Source organism: Temnothorax longispinosus, chromosome 3 (genome assembly GCF_030848805.1).
Source record: "Temnothorax longispinosus isolate EJ_2023e chromosome 3, Tlon_JGU_v1, whole genome shotgun sequence".
NCBI lineage: Eukaryota > Metazoa > Arthropoda > Insecta > Hymenoptera > Formicidae > Temnothorax > Temnothorax longispinosus.
In genome coordinates this window covers 2088349-2112909 of record NC_092360.1, presented here as the reverse complement: position 1 = coordinate 2112909, position 24561 = coordinate 2088349, and the positions used below count along the sequence as shown (strand labels likewise).

Sequence of the window (24561 nt, the reverse complement as noted above, 5' to 3'; positions counted from 1 at the left end):
GACATATCTATTTTTCATCTTTGTTAAGCCAAATAATGTCCTTAAAAAAGCTGTAACACTGTTGTGGCGAATTAATTTAACGAATTATTTTCATTCCAGGTGATAATATAGTAACTACTAGCTCAAACAAAAGTCTTCATTGCTTTAATATATTGCTATAAGTAAAATGTATAAATATATAATAATACTATTCGAATTTACGTTCATTACAAAATTATTTATTGAAATAATTTCATAAGAATTTTTGCACACTATATATACCATGAACAAAGAAAAAAACAGTGATGGTGAAAAGACAATTTCTTTTAGGTCTAAAGGGGTCGCGAAAATCGAGCGGGTGGATAAACGCGCGGCATTGTGTTCGCTTCATCGACTGACCGATATTTGCCCAGAGTCACTCTGAAAGTATGGATTAACGATCCGTAGGGTGGACCGAAGGGTAAACCAGAAGAGATTACTAAGCGAAGGCTAAGCGCGTGATGCAGGTGGTCGCAAGGGGAACCGCTGGAAAGAAAGGACAGAGATGATGATTCCACTTCAGAAACGGACGAAAGCCTCCAACAGTATAGTGGTGAGTTAAGAGGGCCTAGAAAGCATCGACTGTTCTGCTTGAGACCGCCGTTATATCTCTGAAAGCGGGAGTACATTCTAATTCGATCGGTTTAGATATGAATCTACAGGGTGTTCTCGCTACGATCTGTAATTGCAGACATTGTTCTGGCATTATAATGCCAGAATATAACAGTTTCAGCGTTTCTATTCGTATACATTTGTCTTCCTTAGTAATTGTACAATTACTAATAAAAGGTTTCATATACTGTCTATACGTAATTATATACTTGAAAAATGTTTGGCTTTTATTTAAATTTGTATTTTACTTTATTCTCAAAAACAGAGATGTATTTCTACTTACAGCAACTTTATGCAAATAATAATTTTACAAAAAAGAAATATTTTCAATATCGGTTTTAGTAATTTTGTTATCTTAATTAGCAAGTGCTGAACTATCGTAGAACAATATTGATAATAATAACAACTTGCATTTGAATCCGTTACTAAAAAATTGTGAATGAATGTCACAGAATGAAGTAAAACACCCGATATGTCGTGAGGATAAAGGCATCAAAGAAAATCAAAGCCTGCAGGTATTACGCCATAAATCGGGTATGAGATGTTTGAAGGAACGATTGTTTCGGATCGATTCTTCTTCAGGGCTTCGAGTGTCGAAATGAAACTCTTGATGTCTGATCGATTCTACCATGAAGCATCAGCTCGTCGTTCCTTTCAAACTACTCCACAATAGTATAATAGAAGCTATTCATGTTGAAAAGTCCGTTTGCGATTCTTACATTCTTAAATCCTTAATTTTGCCTTAAGTCTTGCCTCTCTCGAATTTGAATACTTTGTACGCACTTGATTATGTTTTTTGTCAATTTTTTCTTTTTCACATATACTAATTGTCCTAATTGACAATAATCATTATAGCTAATATCTATAACTTATATAAAGTATAGAAAAAGCATATTTTATTTTTGTTTAACAGACAAAAGAAATAAAAATTGTATTTTGTCACAGAAATTAAAATAGCAAAAATTGAATAGATAATAACAAATTACCGAATAATATTATTAAAATAAAAACAAAGACAAAATTATACTTTTCCTGAATAATTTGATTCCAGACACTGACGAAGAATATCAGATCCATCATCATATAGCGGAGTAATTAATAAAAAAAAGTATTTTACATATCGTACTGGAAAAACAGCATTTACGCAAGAAATTGAAAAGTAAACACATTAAAAGAAACAAGTCGAAGTATATGGCTGCAGATAGGTCAGCCCTCTTCACACTCTATATTTATCTCTCTTTTTTTTTTTAAACAAGACGCTTTCAGAAATATTGTCATAAAAAAAATTGTAATTGCTTTACAGCAGGAGAGATAGAAATCAATCCTGGTCCGTTTTGGAGGAATGACAGGAATGCGCGGAATTGCATAGTATTTGACATTATCCGTAACTCTATCGCCTCTTTAACGAAGTCGAAGTCATTACAATCATATGTCGAATAGCTATCTTTTTTTTTATTTTATAACCAAAAAACCAAATGTATTTTCCGATAGACTTTTAGTTCGGACGGACAGTACAGGTTCGTAATGTAAAAACATTACAATAAAAAAATATCTTTTATTCTTTCATAATTGCTCATCATATGCGCAAATCGTGTACAAATCGTGTGTGTGAATAAATCCAGATATAGAGGTGGAACAACGGATGGATAATTATATACGGAGAATAGACATATTAATCAAAGCATATTATTTGTTATACAATAATACCGAGTCATCTACGTGCATAAATATCAGAAATAACAAACGGCAATGAAACGTAGATAAAATTAACAAGCATGAATATCTATCGTTCCGATTTCGTTTCATTTCATACACGCTGCAAATGAATAATGCGCGCCGTGAAAATTGTCCAATGGGTAACATGGCTTACAAATCCTCTTAAAATGCATTATAATCGAAATCCATTTTTCAGGCAAAACATATTTTTCGAGCGCGGCTATTCAAAGCGATTCTCTGAGCCATTTATATGCATACATTCGTCGATCGCAAATAACGCCGCGACGCGGCCCCGTGTACCCGCAAATATCCCCCTCGCACCGAACACGATATAAACAGGTAGACAGGGTTGTAGGAAAAGAGCACAGAGAAGAAAGAGGAGAAAACGATCCAATAGTCACGACCCTTCCCGATCGATTAATATCACTGCAATAAACGTCATTGCACATCGAAAAGGGGTGGTTCGCCCCACGGCAAACGCGATTCTCGTGTCGAAAAATATATACCTCTCTATTTTACAAAACACGCAACAACACACGTAACCCTTTAGTAGCACGGCTCCGACTGCGTTCTTCTTTTGTGACGAGAAAAGCTAAACGATGGAGGATCCAACTGTGTTACTTGTCATATGTGAGCAAATCAGCGAATAAAATAAGTCAACTTTTCACGTACTTATAATATATCTAAAAATAAATACGAAAACTGAACTATCACGAAAGTCAGAGATTAAATCAGATTAGAGATTTCAATTTCATGAAATTTAATCGTTGCGCAGGCAGACGTTCTAACATTCATTGCTGCTATAAATACTTCGATCGTTATTAATCTCACGATTGCATTGGCTTCGACAAGCGTTACAAAATCTCTCTAGGTTCCTAACATTCTTCCGTCTTTAATACTCTGATTATTAGCAGCGATCTTCTCCAAGGACATGGGGGACTAAAATATCACCCGCTCAGTTTTCCCGTAACACGCACATATTATATGCGAAGGGACACACACAATAGAAACGTTCACGTATGTTGCTCGCGTGGATGTAAAGTACTCCATGGGTATCGATGGCGTATCGATGGATCCCCATTGTGATCAGCCAGGGAGCAACGAAAGGGGGATCTCGATAGCCTGGCGCGTATAGAGCAGGTAACACGTCGCTGAGGTAGGATTGTGCCCCGACAGCGATTGATACGATTCGAGTCGAAATCTCGCGGTCCATTGTCGGTTTGCTTTTTGCCGCCTCTTATATGCGCGACTTCGATTGTGTACCACCGACCGCATTCATCCACGAGTGGAAAGGCGATTTCTCATCCGCGTAACGGGGTAACGGCGGAGTACAATGCGGCCGGCGAAATAATAAAGGGCGCACCGCGGTAGGAAGGAAAACGGTGAAGGAGGGAAAACTCTCGCCGACGAATATAAATCAGCGAGAACGCATTTTGCGTGCACGCGCCTCGCGTGTGACGCTTGTTAAACGCCGAAGTCGCGAGATGTTCGCATCTTGAAAAAAATTGACTTTTTTTTTATCACTAACATGGATTGCAATTAATACATTTCAATGCATAAATCGGTAACAAGGGATCAGAGATCTTGTTTGGATCATAACTCAAACTTTTACTTTTCGTTCATTAACGTACGTAATGGTACGTGAGAGAGAAATTGCAAAATCGATCGATAATTTCACATCACGACGCCGACGCTTCTAAAAATAAAAATTAAAAAACGCTCAAGGATATGTATAAAGGATATGCAATGACATGCTTGATTACTCTCTACTTTCGCCATGTAAACAGCAAGATTGATGTTGTTAACCTACGACGTATTAAATTTTCTTTTGGATCATTGCGAATTGACTTTACAATTTCGACATAAATAACGCTCTATTCGTCCGGTGTGTAAAAATGTACACGATCAATAATGACATTTTTGAAATCGATCAAATTAACGTGTGTTACTGCTTGTAGCACAGTCATTTGTATATCGTACTAAATTAAAAGCTGACGTTAATAACGATGTATGTACGATTGCAATAATTCATATTTTTTGGAATAAGCGAATGGCTTCGGCGGTAATGGCGCCAGAGTTGAATATTTCACATTATCGAACATCCTATAGACGGTATTATTGACAGATGATAACGGCATTTCGACATTATTCAAATCGACATCTTCGCTGCTTGCTAGTTTGGTGAATTAGAAAGTATTAATGGTGCCGTTTGACCGCGAGACTTAGCTATTTAATCTTTCAAAGGATTTACGGAGTCACGCTGTTAAATACGTAATTGGAGGACTAGTAAACTACGGACGTTTTCTATGATTAATAGCGACATATCACGGAAAACTTATAATTATATTATTATTATACTACATTATATATAAATTCTGTATTGCAAATAAAATATATGTTTCCGATCATTTAGTTATTGTTAACTTCAATTGAATAAATACGGATACAAATGTGCAAACTTGCGCAGTGAAATGCGGAATTAAATTGAAAAAGAAAAAACTAAATAAATTAGAAGTTAAAAACTAAAGTTTTTATCTATCAGTGTATTTAACTATACATGCGCCTTTTCATTCAGAAATAATAGAAATATAGAATATAGAAATGCCATAATAAAATAACTAGATTATAATTGTTGGACGAGATTTTACAGCAAGGTAGAATTTCGTGGAGAATTGAGTCGTTATCGAACAATTAACATGTACGCCAATGTTGGCGTCGAGATGACCCCTGGTGCTCATCACTATCTCTCTCTCTTCCTCTCTCCCTTCTCCCCCTGCTTCTCTCTCTCTCTCTCTCTCTCTCTCTCAGCCTATCAGCCTGCCTCGCTCTTTGCATCATCAAACGATCTGTCGATAGAGGCAATTAATGCGACTAGCTTTGATTATCCCCACTGCTCATACAGACAGCGACTTCACATAGCCGTGCAAATAAAGCAGTTTATTTATACGCATGCAATTAGGTTGGACATACACCGGACGCATCTGCGCGTCTAGTTAAAACTCAAGTGTATCAAGCGCAGTTACTTATACACATCTGCTAGAAATACAGTCTATAGCTTTGCGATAACATTAACAGAGATGCACACATCACGCTTGTGCCGTTACGTCAACGAACTATTTGGTTTTTTTAATCAAACTTTTACTTCCTATTTTTTTCTTTAAAGAATTTGCAAATAACAAGCTTTATTATGTGGCCGTAATATACGCGCGTTTCTAGGTACTCTAATAATTTTATTATTAATTAATTGTTAAATTAGTCATATGAGAGATAATAATTAATTAAGTTCATATACGAGTAAATGTATAAAGTTTATATTTTAATAAAAAATTATATTTATACTAGTGGTTATTTAAAACAGTATTTCATAAGCATTTTTCACAAATGGTCTGTCCATAAATAAAATTAATATTTATTGAGCTGTACATTGTTCAGATCACCAATTAATTATAACTTTATAAACGATTATTTCAATTGCAGTTTATGCAATTAACACAGTACTCACTATTCAAAGCAAAAAATAAAAACTAATATAATAATAATTTTTAGCTTTATTTGTCGCCCTTTCGCAATTGTTTCTTAACGTTTTACGTATAATGAATAGTATTTTTAATGCGACGTCATTGAATAGCTTTATAGCAAAGTTTATTAATGTCTGCTCGTATATAAAAATAGCAAATTACTATGGAATTCGTATGACGTAATTGTATCTTGTAATGGAACAAGCAAAGATATGAAGCTTTAAATTTTCTTTCGATTTATATGCTATCTATGACAATTGTGCTATAAGAACTCCCTAATTACTCATTAGAGGGGTTGCCAGCTTCTCTCGATAAAATAATTATGATGACCTAACGATTAGTTCGAGCGTATAGAAACGTTCTTGAACTGTTTCGAGATATATTCTAGAAATATCTTCGCCGTTTAATTACCATGCACGGCGCCGCATATAGCTTCATTAGTAAGTCGTGCGAGCCATAGTTCATGTTCTTACGAACCACCATTCATAGTCACTTTCGTGACTACACTATAAGCGCGCGCGACGGCGTTGATAATCACCATCGCTTACTAATTAACACGCAAGAGCAAGAATTATCTGCTCGAAACGATAGTCTACCTTCGAGATTGCGCATTGACGCTGTTTCACAGCGTCAAGAAGGATTTTCGATCGAGCAATCGCTGAAATATCGGTATGAAATCGCAATAGCAATGGGACCAAGTTCAATAGTGCTTGACATCTCCTTGCGTTTCATGTATATAATGTACGGTATATTATAGCCTTTGAGCTGGTGGCGCGGATACCTAGACCATCATCGTCGAATGTTCAGTAGCATTTATAAATACATAATTACAGTGATTGAAGCTGAAAAGTCCATAGGCACGCTTCAATTAATAATCAAGTATCAATGATTATTATTCTTACTTGCATTTCGTATGACCGTGCTCGCAATTAAGCATTTTTTTTTTTACATTTTGATACAAGTGTCAATTCGAAAAATTGAAATTATTAAGTAGAGCACTTTAATTAGAATTGATTTTAGAAGATTTAGTAAGAATTAAAGTTTTTATTTTATTTCTGATGAGATTATTTCTGATGTACAAACAATATACAAATTTAATTAGCATTACATAAATTATATGACTCTATAGAAAGGATAAAATATAAAATAAATAAATATCAGATCAGTCAGAGGAAAATTTATACGGAATTTTATATACATACAAGGAAACAAAGCTCGATTTTTCAAATAATCTCTCTCTGTCTTTTTCATGTAAATATATTAATATTTTTTCAGATATTAAAAAAGAATACATTCAGCAAAATATCAAGCAAATTTTAACTTTTATTTCAAAAATTATTAATAGCATTTATATACATCATATATACATATAGTGTATGTTACGTGGATTTTCGTATTTCCACAAAAAATCATAGAAAATTAAATAAAAAATTCTCTCTTACAAAAATTATCAAGCATGCCTCGTAATAAACACGTTACCGAAACAGGATGACATAATAATCTTTCACCCTTTTCGACAGTGGTGATGGACAATTATAATACGGGATAGGACCAAGCTTCCTCGCTTCAACGGCGCCGACTGATATCAAATTTCAGGTCCGCACGAGATCGGCGGTCGAGAAGAAGAACGGCACGGCGGCAATCGGGAGGAAGTCGTGCAAAGGCACGCACCACGCGCGTGTGGTCCATCAATCATGTTGTTCCCGGCGACAGGTGGACACTGGGGTCGATGGAGACCCCACATAATTGGGAGAATAGTGCCGGTTTGCTGGTCGACCGGGCACACGGTCATTTATCTTGTCGCGATCGAGCGCCTATCGACGGTTCGGCCCGATTCGAGTTAACGCCCGTGAAATCGCGTGTCGCCCGTTTGGGAAAATCAGCCTCGTTCGATCTCTCTCGGGGCTCTATACAACGCTGGCGCCCATGATCGATACCGCGTCGCCGCGCCGTTTTGGCGTAGCGCCGCAGCTCCACCGTGTACCCCGTAATTGGAAGCAAATACAGATATCATTGAAATCATCCTGGCGCGCACAAATATTCGTTCAAAATATTTATTTACGGAGTATCGATTGTTGCTGATGCGCAGCTGCATGGTTGCTTCAAACATTTCTCCATTTCTTTTAAACGTTTACATGTTTTTGACAACACAGATTTTTTTTATGCTTTATTTCGTCATTTCAAATTTATTATCACAAATTGTCCTTATACATAAATATATTGTTACAAAGAAAAAAAAGCGAATTATTAGGTTGTAGCTATGGCTCTAATTACATTTTAATGTATCTTAATATATTGATAACATGATAAAAAAACCGAACGAATTAATAACCGAACGAATTAATAACAACTACACGCGCGTGAAAAGTATGTGTAATTATTACCATTGAAAGCTTTATTCGAATAGGCTGTCGCAAATTGAAAAATAAATATTTGTTTTTACGCTTTCGTACAAATTAAATAATAAAACAATTTTAAAGTTTCCCAAAAATAATAAAATAAATCGACAATAGATTGATTTAAAACCATAGGACGCACCGAGAAACTCTAATAGTGATTCTCCAGAGACGAGACTCGTATACTTGTCAAGTAATTCAACAAGGTATCCTCTTGTTCTTTATACTTCGTCGTATAATCATCTTTTTTTCGTTTGTGCTCTTCCGAGCTCGTAGTTCCGATCTTCTTTTACTGTCATCCTCGTCGACGACAAGGCCTCCCCTAGACGGCATCTAGTGTCTCGCCGCGATTAAAAAGAATACGTCCCACGCTGAAGGCCTACGGGCACGCCTTCGCACTGGCCTCAAAAATACTCCAGTTCGGTCTGACATATTATGCCACACCGAAACATCTTTTCATTCTTGTCAAATCCATTTGCCATGCTTGACGCTGGATATCAAGAATATTTTTATCTTTTATCGTATAAACTTCTTGCACAATTGAAGCAGAATCGCACTTGGTATGGCAAGTGTATCGATTGTAAATACAGTCATATACATATGTATATCTACATTTTTTTAAGAACAACTAAGATTGTCCAATGTTAAAGTTTTTGAAATTCAAACCTCTTGAAATAATAATCAGAAAATAGTTCAACTTAAAAAAAAGCATGACTTTAAATTAAAAATCTGTTTTATAGTTAATAACGATAGATCGTGATTGGTATCAGTGAATCTCAAGGAAATTGCGGAAAAAACCCGAGAGAGAATTTGCCGAGTTTTAATTGAGCGGCGAGATCGTTCTATAATGCTGTCAAAGGCAACCGGAACAACCGGAACAACTGACAGCCAGATACGATCGTTCCACTGGCTACATTATCCGCATTTGAATCTCAAATCGCTTCTAGGTATCAGAATCGTGAAGGAGAAACGTTGAAAACCTTCGAGCCGACGCTCCAAAGGCTACAACAGACGAGGCGGCATGTCACGACAAATACAGCTACTTTTCCAGATCTTCTCTTCCCGCCGCAATCCTGCCTCTCCTCTCACAAGATAGTCGCGATCGCGAGGGTATCGAGCACCGCAAGATCGTATCTGAGTGTCCCGATGGCGGTCCCATCGGTGTGGCCACATTCGCCAAGTTTTTCATGCCTCGATCGACTCAAGCCTCCATCGAGAACTTTCGATCTCGAGTGCTTGTCGTATGTCGTATGGATATCTAGCATGTTGAATAATTGCTCGTATTGTACCATTGCATTTTCTATGCGATAAAAAAATAATACGTAGAAAATAACATATTTTATTTAGTTATTATGAGATTTATTTTCAGATATATAGCGATATCAATTATTTTTAATTTTAAGTTCAATATTGTGAATAATATGATTTAATAATGTGATTTAATTTCCATACATAAGAAGATAAACGCCGAGCTCATTGGAGTTTGAAATCACTAGGAGTCGCTTTGCTATAAGAACAGGTGTCGTGAACAGGAGAAATCTCTCGGCGCGTCTTTGAACGATGACCCTGTCTTTTACATATTCATATCCCATCGTCGAATCTCGATCAGCAATGGCGATAAAGCAATTTAAGCACTAATACCGCCCTCCCGTTGCATCGCTGCACCTTCTTCCATCGAAGCAATCTTTCTTACCGGTTTTTTAATGGGCTTTAAAGAATTTTGTTGCACTGCCGACCCGTACATGAATTGTGACATATAAATTACGAGAGAGAGAGAGAGAGAGAGAGAGAGAGAGAGAGAGAGTATACGTGTGTGTGTGTTTTCTCCGTAGATGACTCATTTCCAAAGACTTCTTCTGAAACCCGTTTAAAACCCGGGCGCGTTCCATGTATTCTCTTCGTTAGAAGATCTGTGTGTTTATCCACGTGTGACTGCGGGTGAAATCTTCAATCGCGGAATAAGATAATGTTTTCTTAAGCCAGAGTGACCGTTGTCCGAAAAGAATTCCGGCCAACTGACGTAACGTAAATACAAAAACTCTAATTCTAAAAATGGTTTGGTTGAATACCTAGCTATATTGAAGAAGAAGGTTTCGATTATATTCGTATAGAATGATATCGGTACATTTTGCAAGTTTTGAGATTTATGGAAGAATACGATTACTTCATTACATACTGATCATTTTGAAGTAACATACGAACTACTTCAAATCTCTCATAACTTCGTAAAATTAATAGAACAGAATTTTAAAAAACAATTATGAAGATTGTACATAATTTAGTCTATCTGTTAGTTACTTAATTGTCTGTGGTATCTAACGTAACATCATCTTGTGCTTTTAATTCAGTTTTTTGCATGTTCTTAAATTGTCTATATCTATACTAAACTATAAGCAACTTAAAAAGATGGCAATAAAAAAATATTACTACATAATGCTACATGATATTTTCACACACGATAAAAAACAAGTTGTGCCATGAAGTTTCTATTGTATCTATAACGCGGACATATTTTATACGTAAAAAATAAATAATTTTTCTTTTGTATGAGATTTCGGACAGCACGTGATAATTTTAATTTTTCTTCATCATCGTAATAGCGGTGTTCCGCGAGTTCTCCATCTGTCGAGACGATAAGCACTTCTAATTTCAACAAAGGGAAGAATTTCCTTCTCGTATCCATTTCAAAGGACAATGGTCCAGCAGTGTCTTTGTGCGATTCGCAATGGAGTGCTCGGATTGCCGTTGATTACTGACAAATAGCGCGACCGGAGAGCAACAACGCCAAGAAAGATGGAAAAAAAAGTTTTGAAAAAAAGAAGAAAGGCGGAACGAAAAGGATCACTATCAATCATAAAGACAACGAAAGACATGTGGCAGATTCCATTCACTGATTGTCATTCGCTTGTATGAATAGTTCGTGAAACTTGTATAGAGAGCTTACGTTTTATACATCATCTCTGTCATTTTTGTAATAGCGCTTCAGATTACCACTACTCTCAATCGATATCTGCATGAGATAAGACTAAATTTTTTCGATAGAATTTGTCGATTAATACTCCAAAAAAGAAATTTACACGCGTAGAAGTTCGCGCAAGTTGCTTTTATTCTTCGAATTAAAATTTATCTCATCGTGTATATTAAACTTATTTATAACAAAAATATATTTAAAATCTAATCATTGATTAAATTGTTATCTAAAAAGTTAAATTTTATCTAACAGGGAAAATATCTATTATTTATATGGTTAAAACTGCATCAAAAATTATCAACTAGATCAGTAAGAATATAATGCTGCAGGCCATCTGCTGCGCACAAAACCTTTTCAGACTTATTTGAAATCGCATCGTCTAAACAGTAAGGAATCTATTTAATACGTTCTACTAAATTTTCACGGTGATGTGATAGGCTCATATTCGCAGCTCGAGTTCCTGAATATTATTTTACCTGAAAATGTCTAGAAACGAATTTGATGTCCTGGGGCGACCAGTGTTTGGTTTCCGGTTACAGAGTTTGATCTTGCTGAGATAATACATCGGAGATAATATATTTTCACGGATTAGAATCGTATGCTCTCGAACAAGTAATCCTTACTACAATAGATATACATCAACATTTTTAATTCATTACAAAAAACTACGTAAATTATTTTGCATTTACATAAATTATTATTTTTACATTATTTGAATAATAGGTATGTTCATAATTAAATATTAAATTTATGCTATTCAATTTATTCACAAGAATAGAATTAAATTTTATTATTTTTATTTATAGTGAAAATAAGTAATTATTTCATCTAGATAGTAAGATACATTGTACATTCGCCAATTACATAGATTAAAAATAATTAAAACGTTAAATTTACAATTAGGATGTATTTAATTTAGAGTTACATATTTAATGTAATTGTCTGAATAAATGGAATAAAATTTACGATATTCAATAAACATTAATTTATTTTGTTGATAAATATTATATCTTTCTTATGTGTAGCTTTTCTTTTAGAGTCTTGTTTACATATGCAGATTTTTATTGCAGAAAAGAGAGAGAAAGAGATCTGTTTTAACTTGTTAGAATTAAAAATATAATGTCTAACTTGCACAAATAAATACTATTAGCAAGAAATATATAAATTCATTGCACTACATGTAAATAATTCCTGAAATGTCATGTAGGTAACACGTTGCCATCAGCAAAGAAACGCCGTATCTCATTTCGGGTTCTTTTCGGGGCGCATACTTTCACTTTTTTCTTTGGCATGGTCACCTCCTTCACATTTAAATAGCGGTTCACACTGGTCAGAGAAGCCGCAAAAGTCCACTTAGTGGTTCCGCACGAACAGGTCCCAAAATGAGAGGGCCCAGCAATTGTCCACTTTCCGACCTCCATTTGCCATCATACTCGTGATATATCTTCTGTACAATGAAGTCCTCCTTCTCGTAAGAATCTTCTTTTCACTTTCTATCGCTTTCTTTCGAGACTTTAAAACGTTCCTTATATGATGTATTAAATCATTAATAAATACTATAGATACAATTTTTGATAGAAAAATAAGATAAAGTAGAAATAACAAAAAGGTTTAAAACGCTAATTGATATCTTTCATAAATCATACCTTAATTTTTTTATAAATTTTGTCTTAAAATATGTTCTGCAATATAGCTTTTAACACGTGATATCTTTTCGACACAAAAATGAAAACAATAGGCAATTATTTAAATCATTGTTCATTTTAGAGTATTCATTTCAATTTTACATAAAATAAAAATTGGTTTCTATATTAATATCTCTATAACATATGGACAACGTATAAAAAAGAAATATTTACATCATATAGTTCACAAAAAATAGTCTCGCATAAGTATTACAACAGACGGATCCTTAAAAATGGCAGCAAAACATCCGCACTGAATTTACGAGGCATCCCTCTTCCCGCGGCTGCATTTATCTGCCTTTTTCGGATCTACAGTAAAGTACAGTCATTACCACTTGTATTCTTGTTGCTTGTATCGCGCGCGTTTTAGTGGCAACTTCATCTTCTGCCAGTAGAGGAGGCAGAGAGGCAACGGAGAAGTCTGTGCATTTTAATTGTTTGCTATGCAGACAACTGCCGCTCCAGCCGTACGGTTACATCCTAAAACCTGACCGTTTGGCCTTGTACGATTCCGCCAAGATGCATTTCGGAGCCCTAGAATTAGCGTGGCGTGGGGCCCGCAGATAGATTGCAGGGTTGCAAACGCGAAGACGACCGACGGAAGAAACGAAGAAGAAGAATGACCACGGAACTCTAAGTGTGGGAACGGCGAAAGCTGGCCCACATGGATGAATAATAACGCTGGCAGGAACGGGAGCGATCGTCGTTGATACATTCACGTAAAAAACATATTTATATAAAACATAGGATTGACGGCTATTTAAAAAATACGAAAGTAATCGCCTCGATTCATCCGGATTAAAGATTACAATCCTATTTATGCAGCGTCAATGTATTATAATTGTTAGACCAATGTGTTAGAAACCAAAAAACTCATTTCTGTACATAAATTACTCATCACGTATATCAACAAGGCAAGGTCTATAATTGTCCGATGATTCAAACCGGCTATTAAGATAAAAAAAATATTCATAGGATTGTTACGCGTGGTCGACGAGCGCGAGGGAATGTTCATGTTGCAGAAACTGCGGATCGTTGACGACAGCGGCATGGACACGGAGAAGCGGCAGCAGCTGTTGTTACGTGTCCACGACTAAATTACCGCACTTTGGGCCATGTAAATCGACCTTTAAGCGCCGTGTAACATCGTCGCTGATGCAGCCGCCGCCGCCGCTTCCTCGCGTTCGTGGAGATATATATACGCGTGCGTCACTCCTGGTTTACATAATGCGCAATTGCCCTGAAAATGATAGGAACGGTCGGTTATTATTTAAATTTCGGTCACAGGCTGACCCAGTTCCGGTGGCGGTCGGTGGGAGCCGCTGGAGGAAGAGCTGCGAAAAATTCCCATCGGCGGCGGAGACAGCCGCGAAGGCCGCGGCGCGGCGGTTTAAGAACAGCGGTTTCACTTCGTCTCGGCTGCAATCGCGTGTCGTGTCGGCTGAATGAAAACCTGTCGGCGATGAAAGAGGTATCGATGGTCAGCCTACACGCTGACAAACGGCGGCTTCTTTGCAGTTATATAATTTGCACGCATTGCAAAAAACGAACGGTACTTATACAATACCGCAATATCCAAAGTCGATCGAAAGTGAAAATTCCGGTTTCAAGGCGTAAAATCTCGCTTGAAAACGCAATCGGGGGGATTTATTCGGCAAAGGTAACTATAGGACCCTCGATTTTCTTTATCGACCTACAAATTGTTATTCAAGCACACACGCAAAATCTAAAACTATTCACGCTAGAATTGCCATAATCAATAGCTATCATAAAAGCTGATACCGATGTTAAAATAGTACTTTAGCCTGATGTGTATTTTACTTGCCCGATATATTCTTATTGCGTCAATCACAATTGCCAACGATTCTTCGAAATTCAGTACGTTGTATGAAACGCAAGAAAATTATCACAAACATCAGCTTGTCATGTACTTAAAGCCATGATGTATCGCGTGTCATGAAGAATAAAAATGTGTTCACGATAAAAGAAATATGACAAGAATGATATCGAATAAGGCTGATCAACTACCCTTCTACTGACTGTGCAATTTGTGAGTGTCGTCAGAAGCGAAAGATAGCTAACACGCGCATAATATATGCACTAATTTCATAACTTGTCGATGCATAAACAGGAGGCGGACAGGTGTCGCAGAAATTATTTCTTTGATACGTGAAATTACGCTTTCTCAATAATAATTGCAAATGACGTTAATCATTGGCGCATAAATCCAAAAACATGAAATTAATTCTCTGTTTTTAAACATCACATCTTGCCTAAGAGCAGTTGTCGTATTATATTATAATATCTTAGTACAAAATTTTTCTAGTCTATACAGCTTTTCTCTTGATTCTGATTAATCTTGATAACAAAACATGTAATATTGTTTCAAAGAAGTAGAATTAAATTTACAGGGTCGTTAAAAAGACATCCGTGTATTCCATTAAAACGAAATCGTTCAACGAAATCATTATCGAGAGAAGCTTAAAAATGAGCGACTTTAAAGAGGCGGTCGTGAACGGCGGTGCAAACATGCCCGATAATGGACGTTGTAGGTTGTAGCGACTACACTGTTGCGCTGCAACCGTTTCGCGGAAAATCGATCGATAATAACGTGTCGATAACGTGAGCATCGCAATTTCGTGTGGATTCAAATTTGCACTTGTGACAAATGACCGCGGTCCCCGAGAGCTAGTGATAAATCTCAGGTAGAATCGTCGCGTCGCGGCCGACGTGCACAGCGCACGACAACCGGTTCAGGTGAGTGCAGATCATGATGATATAAGTTTCACCGGTCGCGGAAGATCGATCGATATTGCCTGATAAATCCCATTATTAATGCGAGCGTAGCAAGAACTTGATAAATTGCTAGCGCTGGGTACACGTTTAGTAGCGACGATCCTACGCCTTTACAAAACGGCCCTCAAGGGCTATAGGACGATTTATTCGCTGGCGTCCCCCGCGATCATCTCACCGTATTTACACGCGTACGTGTATACACTGTCCTCTTTCGTTATCGGTGAAATCGATAACGCGTCGTAAGAGACCGGTAATGGGATAAACGCTTCCCGCGCTTGTAAAACGTCAAATTGCAGGTTTTTCTGCAAACAGATAGGATGTGACAGTTGCAGAAATTACTTATCTTTGAATTAATCTGTTGCTTCAACTTGTTAAAAGTCTACAAAGATAACATACTACAGTTTTCCGTGAATAAATGACATTTTATCATACCTAATTCTCGTTCTCCCATTTGAATTTCCAGTTTTAAGACGAGAAAAATGAAGAAAAGAGATGATAAATATTCTGATTTTATTATTAGTTTCACAGTAAAAATTAGAATAAACACTCAAGCGTTAAGAATAAATGTTAGGGTAAAGAAATTTGGAGTAAAATATCTTTTTGTTAGAGTAAAAAAATGTTTGAAATAAAAACTCATTACAATATTATATGAATTAAATTAAAAAAATTCACTTTTAATATTTTTTAACTGTTTTGTTGTAGACAATATCCCTGATTAAAAATTTATTAATGCCATTTTATACAAAGAGATAGATAGATAGATAGATAAATAGAGAAAGAAAGAAAAAGAGAGAGGAAGAGGGAGATTAAAATTATAAAAATCTTCTGTTTCATCTTGTAGTATAAGTCATTCAATATCGAGCTACTTGAAATATCGAGCAATCACCATATTCACACGTAAGAGAACAACTGTGCAATAATTTTCTGTACATCTCCGATAACACTCTGAACAGCATTGCGCCGTGAATAATTCGTAAGCTGGCGAATGTAAGAAGCTATCGCGCAATTTCCCGACGCTTACACGATTATAATTGACTCTTCCGTACACGCAACGCCTTGTGCTTCGCTTTGGTGGACGTCGAGGCCGCTTTATTCGTTTCAGAAACAAAGTGGTCTGACATTCTGGAACGTCTATCGGCTATCGCGACGAGGCATCGCAATGAGACACGTATGTATCTTCAATCGCCGCACCGCGCCATCATTGTGGCGTGGTAGGAGCTGTTATTTTACGACGCGGGCTCTCCAGGCTGCAGCCGGCTGCAGGTGCAAGCCGCTTCTCGATCCTTAGACGTTTCGGTGTGCATTGTGATCGAATGATATAATAAAGCCCGTGGGAAACGGATAACGGGGCCACCTGACGCACCACTCTCTGACGACGATATATATTTATAGTCCTTTCTCGTATATGCGTGCGCGTATAAAAAAAAGCACACATCTACGTATATACGTCTTATATCTGTACGTACAAAGGATGCAAACGGAATTGGTCTCACATGCGACTTATGGATTGCTACATCGATGACATACGTGACGTTACCTCTTGACGTGGTACATGACGTCCGATGTAGGAAAATAATACACAGTCATTAAGAAAAAGCGATAAACTGTAAATGTAAAAGAAATTGCACTGTAACTAAAAATTAAAAGCGTGCGTTAATATAAAATCGTCGTTCTGGACCGTTATAATCACATTAATAAACTCAACAACATATATTATAAGCAATTCATAAAAATAGATAATGCACACCAGATGATAGACGGATTATTAGTTACCAGATGACAGTCTATGAGGCAGTAACAATTAGAGATATCATTAGCGTAGAGAAACCTCCGTGCAACGTCTGGAATTAAAGTATCATAGGGGCTGACGGGTTACCGAAGATTACAGTGTACAACGAAGCGTTAAGGCAAACCCTTTCCGTATATTCAATTCAGCATGTTACTCTTAAATTTGTAAATTAATACTGCCGTCATTATAAACAGAAAAGGAAGAAGCGGAAAACCCTATAAATAAAGACAACACAGCTGCAAATTAATAACAGATATGAAACTGTAGTGACAAAAAACGCATAAAGTCTATTTGAAATAGGAAAAATATATTTTTCTAACGTGAGCGTGAAATGGGTCGCTTTTCGCGCTTGTTTTGAGTGAGCAAAACGATCCATTTCTCCACTAGTTGAAAAATGGATCCATTTCTCAACTAGTGGAGAAATGAAATTGTAAAACAAGCGCGAAAAGCGGCCTGTTTCACGCTCTTGTTAGGAAAAATAGTATGAACAACTCGTGAGAAGAGTTGGTCGAGCCCAAATGAGTGTGACGGTCGTACTCGCTTCGCTCGTGCGACCAACTTCACACTCATTCAGATTCGACCACTTTTCCCACTCGTTGTACAATATACTATTTCTCTTTCTGAATATACATATATAGAAGATAAAAAGAATCCGCAAACATTTTTTCAAATGGCATATTAATAGCAACGTAGTCTCACAGTGTATCACTCTTTCTTTTTCATAATTTCTTGCAACGACACAGACGTTCAGCGCATTTTTTAGTTTTGTTGTATTTTATAGGTATCTTATAGCTTTGGTGCTTGCTTATTTCCCATTTAGCAACGAAAGGGTCAATTGATGATCTCACGCAGCGCGGCGACGCTTCGGGGAAAAAACCTACGAAAGAACGGGCCGTTCGTTGGCGGTTTAAATTTTTAGCTTCACCTACGCGGCTGAATCACGAGAACGTCACGCGTGGAACACGCGTATATGCTCTCTCTCTCTCGTGGAGAATCTACAACGTTGGAAACCCTACGTGGTATTCGAATTGTCGGTTCTCAACGGGACATCGAGGCGGTACCCTGCGGGGCACGGCGTGGTGCCACAGCACTATCATCCTGAGCTTTCACCGGCGTCATCATCATCGTCATCTGGCGGCTCTTATTCTTCCGGTGTCTGGACTTAATGGACGGATCTGTCATAACCCGTTTCAGCACCTTCGTCAGTGTCGACAATGAGTCGCAATAATGACTTGCAGCCTACCGCCGAGATCATAGGCGGTGATTTCGCGGAAATAAAATCGCTAATATCGGGGAACATGTTCGTGATAGAAACTAATCTCGGCGAAAGAACTGGGCAATCCCACCTCTTTTGATCGTATTCTTCCACACTTAATCTCGATAATTAATAGATCGAGTTAAGCTAACAGATAACATACAGATCTTGTAACTCAAGATAAATTTGTTTAAGATCGAAACTTGAAAGAATAGATTGAAAAAGATTGTATTACACTGAAAAAAAATACTTAGATCCAAGAAAATATTTTTTCACATAGTACCAATTGTGCTTATTTACTTAATACAATCACATATTTATTTAGAATTAGATATCTTTACTTAAATTAAGTAAAAATATCTAATTCTAAATAAATATGTGATTATATTAAGTAAATAAGCCATTGGTACTATGTGAAAAAATATTTTCTTGGATCTAAAGGCTGATCTACAATGTGCTCTTTGCTTTCTGTTTTTTGCTCTTAACCTCTTTGCGACTATCTCGTATTTCGCAATTCCGTCGCGTAACGTGATGTTTCTTGTCTCTTCTGAAGTTCGTCAATTTTTATCTTGGGCGACAGAGAACAAAAAACATCGCGTTACGCGACGCAATTGCGAAATACGGGATAGTCGCAAACAGGTTAAAAGCAAAAAACAGGAAGCAAAGAGCACATTGTAGATCAGGCTTAAGTATTATCTATTAATATATATTATAACATGTATAATGACTTTCCTATTTGTTTCATATGTCTTCGTGCTCTTACGCCAATCGATCTTACGACAAATTACAACCGCAAGCGAACGTGCGGTAGATTCACGACGCGGCGCAGCGCGGCGCGTGAGAGCACGGCACGCTCGCTAACCATCCCACGATTTCTCACAATCAAACGATCCTTCCGCCGCTTTGAAACACTCCGACCACTTTCTTGGATTAAACATCGCCCATCGTCGAGATTAATAGCCGTCACGTTGCGTTTTGCTTAACGCCGCATTCATGCGCCGCGAGACCGGCCGGCCGGGCCCCGCGCGCGCGCCCGTGTGCGTGAACACGCGTTCGGCGGGTCCGACGTTGTTTCCCTACCCACCCTGAAGAATGGTCCGCCGCACCGTCCGCGGTGGAACCCGCGCGCGGCACAATGCCCGGCAATTCTTGCAGGTAAACGCGTTTACATATATGCATACAAAGCCGCAGTTTCCGCGCGACACCGCGCGAATGGTGGCACCGCGTGCGGGCACAAACTACGCTTCGACTTGCGAAAAGAAAATATCGCTGCGGACGCCAAAAGACTACGACGACGACGACGACGACGACGACGACGACGACGACGACGACGACGACGACGACGATGGTGACGGCGATGACCGCAACGACGACGACCACGACCACGACTACGACTCGCGCGTGCACATGTGCTTCCATAGAAACGTCGTCGGAAACCGACGCTGCGTCCATTACGTAGCTGCCGTGGACGCGAATTAATGGCTCTCGCGGATCTCCTTTGGCCCCCGAGATACCGTACTATGGGACACGTAATCGAAAGTCTCGTTCGATTCCTGAGTGGGCGAGGACAATTTGCGGTGGCGCAATGCATGTCCCTTAACGAGCGCGAGATTTATTCGGTATTTATATACACGTTTGTGAATGCAAAGAGACGAACGTGGATATTTCCCTAGATCAACTCGGGAAAACATCAGGTATGACGATAAATAACGTTAAATATGATTAATGTTGAGTATAAGATGTCATTTGCGACATTTGCAAAAATCCCGATTGATGCTGTTTCTAAATTAGAATCGAATTTATATTGTTAACCCGGAAACGATTACCGCATTTCTTTGCATAAACAGTCACATGAGATGATTTTTACACCCCAACTAAAAGTCATCGTTATTAAATATTGCATATTTTTTATTGTTCTATAATTTATTAATTTTTAAGAACAATTTGTAGGTATATAGATAGATATATAGATTTACTTAATATTTTCTGGGGGAAAAAAAAGAGAAATTGAGTAATTTCTACACCCTAGCAAGTTCCAATAGATCAGTACTATGAATGTACAGATTATGAATTATTTCTATTTTACGGATTGAGTCTCGGAACTTTCGAATAAAAGGTAATTATAGATTCTCCATCGATAAAGAAAATTACTGTGACATAAGCTTTATTTTTCCGAGGTGTGTAAAAAGGAATTATGCAGGATTATTATAAGATAGAGAAGACATTGACAAGAGAAAAAAATAATATTTTTCGAAGTAAAGAAAATAACTCTGATATCAAAACCGTTCTTTAAACATTTTCCTCGTCATTAATAAGTACGTTGATATACTCCTGTAATCAGTTAATGATTGCTTTAATACCTACATAGACGTGAGTAATATATTATATTAAGAAAACCATAAATATATGCATGAGACTCGATTACGCTGTTAACTGGAAAATGGTGGAACTATTTGCTTCATTATTTTCTCAATCATCGGAGGGGCCAGTAACCAATTAATTAACTCGTAACGCTTTAATAGCTACACTAATGACAGATCGATTAATGGGTGCTTTCCTGAGAGCTTCTCGATCCTGTATTACTCGCTGGTAGGCAATTTTCAAACAGCTCTTTAGTTACTTACATTGTAAATAACTGTAAGTAGAATTTTTTAACGCATGCTTCCAAGTTTAAAGCAAACGTCTTATTTTTAGTTGCAAAACGGCTAAATTATTCACAGCATCAAATAGTTATTTTAACCCTTAAATGCCACACCTCTCAAGAATCTCGTAAATGACATGAGGGGTCTAAAAGACCCCAGAATGAAAAATGTCTCCTTACTCATTGATTTTTTTATCTTCAGTTATGAAATTTTTTTTCAATGTTGTTCAAGGCTTAGAAAAGAGAATAAAATGCTTATATTGTTAAAATTTCAATTTCAACATAGTATAAAAAATTAAGTAAACTGAGTACTGCTAAGTGTACAAACGGGTAGGTCAATCACTCAACTATCATCAATGGGAGCATGAGCTCCATTTTTGGCAAGAATATTTGAAAACATTTCATTCTAAAGGGTCTGGGGTCTGCTGGACCCCACGGGGCATTTAAGGGTTAATAATATAGCAATTATTTCGCATATTAATCACAATGACATCGCAACCGTTAAATTTTATCACATGTATAAAAAAAAATAATATAATTTTTATTATTATATCGTACCTAATAATTGCACGATTGTTAGATTTATTCGCAATTACTGATTCAATATCTGATTTCGTGGTTATTTAGTTAGTGCCGCTCATTAAATCAAAAAGATGTTGTGCAATGAGCAATTTAAAATCGAAAACGATTCACATTACTTCAAATTAATTATTTCAATTAATTTGAATTAATAATTTCCGCAATTCGCAGAATAAGATATACCACTCCCAACACTGCTATGTTAACGTAATTTCGTATTGCGTTTGTTCAAGCAGTGGTCGCGAGTAAAGTAGTTATTTAACGACCCTCGAGTTTATACGGCGTTTCTGTTGATTTTAAGGTCAGAAATTTATATCGCGCGGCGCGTTACTATTAAAATAAAATAATTTATACCCGCACAGAGTAATAGCTACCATAATCCCGAAGTCAAAATACTGTGGCGCGTGGCTCGTAAGTCACCGCAAAACCACTTTGTACCCACCGGTATCACCGACGCTGTCCAACTGTGCGCAGTTCGCTGCACCGAATAAGATACGTTATTTAACGATCGCTGTATTTGTACGATGTGCACTAAAACGAGACAAAAAGCAGGCATAGAACGAAGACTAGGAATGAAATAAATGAAGCGGCCCTTACACCGCGCTGTGGCGTCTGAATTAATGACCCTCATAGCTCTCTGTGGGCAAGGTATACTATTAACCCGTAGAGTGTCCACATAATCATACGACGTATCACGCGCCTATGATTGTATCAATTTGCGATGTCGCACGAGATATATGTATATACGTCGGAAGTGTCGGAAGCGATACATAAAGCCATGATGTCCTTACCGCGAAGGACATCACTGTTAATCACGTTTGCCGCACCGATGAAAAACAGAAGCCTGAAAGAGCGCGCTTAATAGGAATCATTTATTACACGATAAATACATATTGCTTATATATCGAAATGCAGACAACATGATCTCGGTAACTCAAAAGAACGTGTTAAATTGCCGCCGTTTAAAGGATTTTTATTGCAAGACGTTCCATTTCATTACAACACTAAGAATAGCGTTACGTCTCCGTAGATAACGCTGGACATTAATCATACGATACACATCTCACGTCAAGGAATACATAAAAGATTGACAAGAAAGACCGAAGCTGTTACCGTCAAGAAGAATCGACCCTCTAGCGACATGAGCGCACCTCGTGTCCTAGGATATCAATTACACCCTCGCCGTAGCCTTCGGCGCGAAAATGTCATTAGAATCAATAACAGCAGCACCCCCTTCCTATTCCCTCTCAATTCGCATACACAATTCCACCCTCGCCGTTTCCGTTCGCCGAACTTTTCCCGATGGCGCTAGCATTCTGTGGAGCATTGTGCCCCCGCTTCCTCGCGCGACCGAATTTTTCCCACTCCCGTTTCCCACCCTTCGCTTGCCGTTGCCGAAAGGCACGAGGGACGCGCCCATCCACCAATTTCACGAACTTGAGCACGCGTGCTCGATTAAGACGCTTTGTGTTGAGAAATTTCAGACAACAGTCTCTTATTACTTCGTTTGTGTGTGTTCCCTATTGAGCTTTCTGACAAGAGAAATTTTGTATAAAAAACTATCTCAATACCATAAATTTACAAACGTATGTAGATAGATAACTTTACAAAAGAATTCTATTTAAAAAATGCCTAATAATCAGAATATCTTTCGTAATAAAGTGAATATTTTAAGCAAATTAGTAACAGACTTAATATATACTAATAATCATAATATTCTAGATAGTTTTTTTATCTGTTCAATATATCCGGATGTTATGCATCATCGTAGTGCTGCGGGCGATATTTCAGCATAGATTGTACCATCGATATCCACGAAACCTTTCATTTTTCTCCATCTTTCGTCGGACAAGGTAATATTTTTCGCTAGGAGCCTCGGGACTTCCTGGTCCTGTCAAGTTTCTGGAAGGACACGGCAAATCCCGCGGCATCGTCGCGTCGGGATCAGGGAGAGAGATGGGTAGAAGGAGAAATTGGAGACGTATATACGCGGAGGCGGAAATGTATACGTGGCCTAGAGGGTTCAAGGGTGTGCGACGTTGTCTTCCACGGGGGTGGATTTGCCTTGGAGGAACCCGCGGTCTGCACGAGGGAGGGAACCATCCCGTTAAGCCACCATGATTCCACGAGATAAACCCCCATATTATGTCGCGTGGGATTATGCGGAAAACCAGCCACGAGACGCGACCCCGTTATCTGTGTGCACGGCTTGCGGGTATACATACGCGCGGTACGGCTTTTGTGGGTGTATAAAGATTTTACGGGCGCCACGTCACGGAGACGACCGTGTCTTCTCTCAAGAAAAATATTTCCCCGCGCTTCGCCGACTACAAGAAGAAAATTAAGAAAGCTTAGGGTAAGAAAGGGTGCGTACGCTGGCGCACGTACGCATTTTATTATTTTCGCGCTGACGGCTCCGTGACAAACGAGCTGAGAAATATTTATGCTATCAAAATATAATCCCGTATAAAGCATGAAAAATATTTATACTTATATATTGTGCACGAAACATATAGAGATATATCTGCATTTTTAATAAAATACAAGTCATTAGGATATATCTAGGTATTATAAAAAGATAAACT

General features: G+C 37.7%; 1 protein-coding gene and 1 long non-coding RNA gene across 4 annotated transcripts in view; one reads left to right on the top strand and one right to left on the bottom strand.

Annotated features, from left to right (window-relative positions):
• The window catches only part of LOC139809519 (uncharacterized), a 30960-nt gene extending 25329 nt beyond the window's left edge, over positions 1-5631 (top strand). The window contains exons 2-4 of one of the 3 annotated variants that reach the window (XR_011731120.1): positions 310-571; positions 1083-1145; positions 1682-5631. This is a non-coding gene — a long non-coding RNA (uncharacterized lncRNA). The remainder of the gene's footprint in view (positions 1-309; positions 572-1082; positions 1146-1681) is intronic. The other 2 variants (XR_011731121.1, XR_011731119.1) reach the window with 2 other exon arrangements.
• Positions 1-24561, bottom strand: part of Mesr6 (misexpression suppressor of ras 6) — a 618760-nt gene that overhangs the window by 402478 nt on the left and 191721 nt on the right. The gene's annotated exons all lie outside the window — the stretch shown is intronic.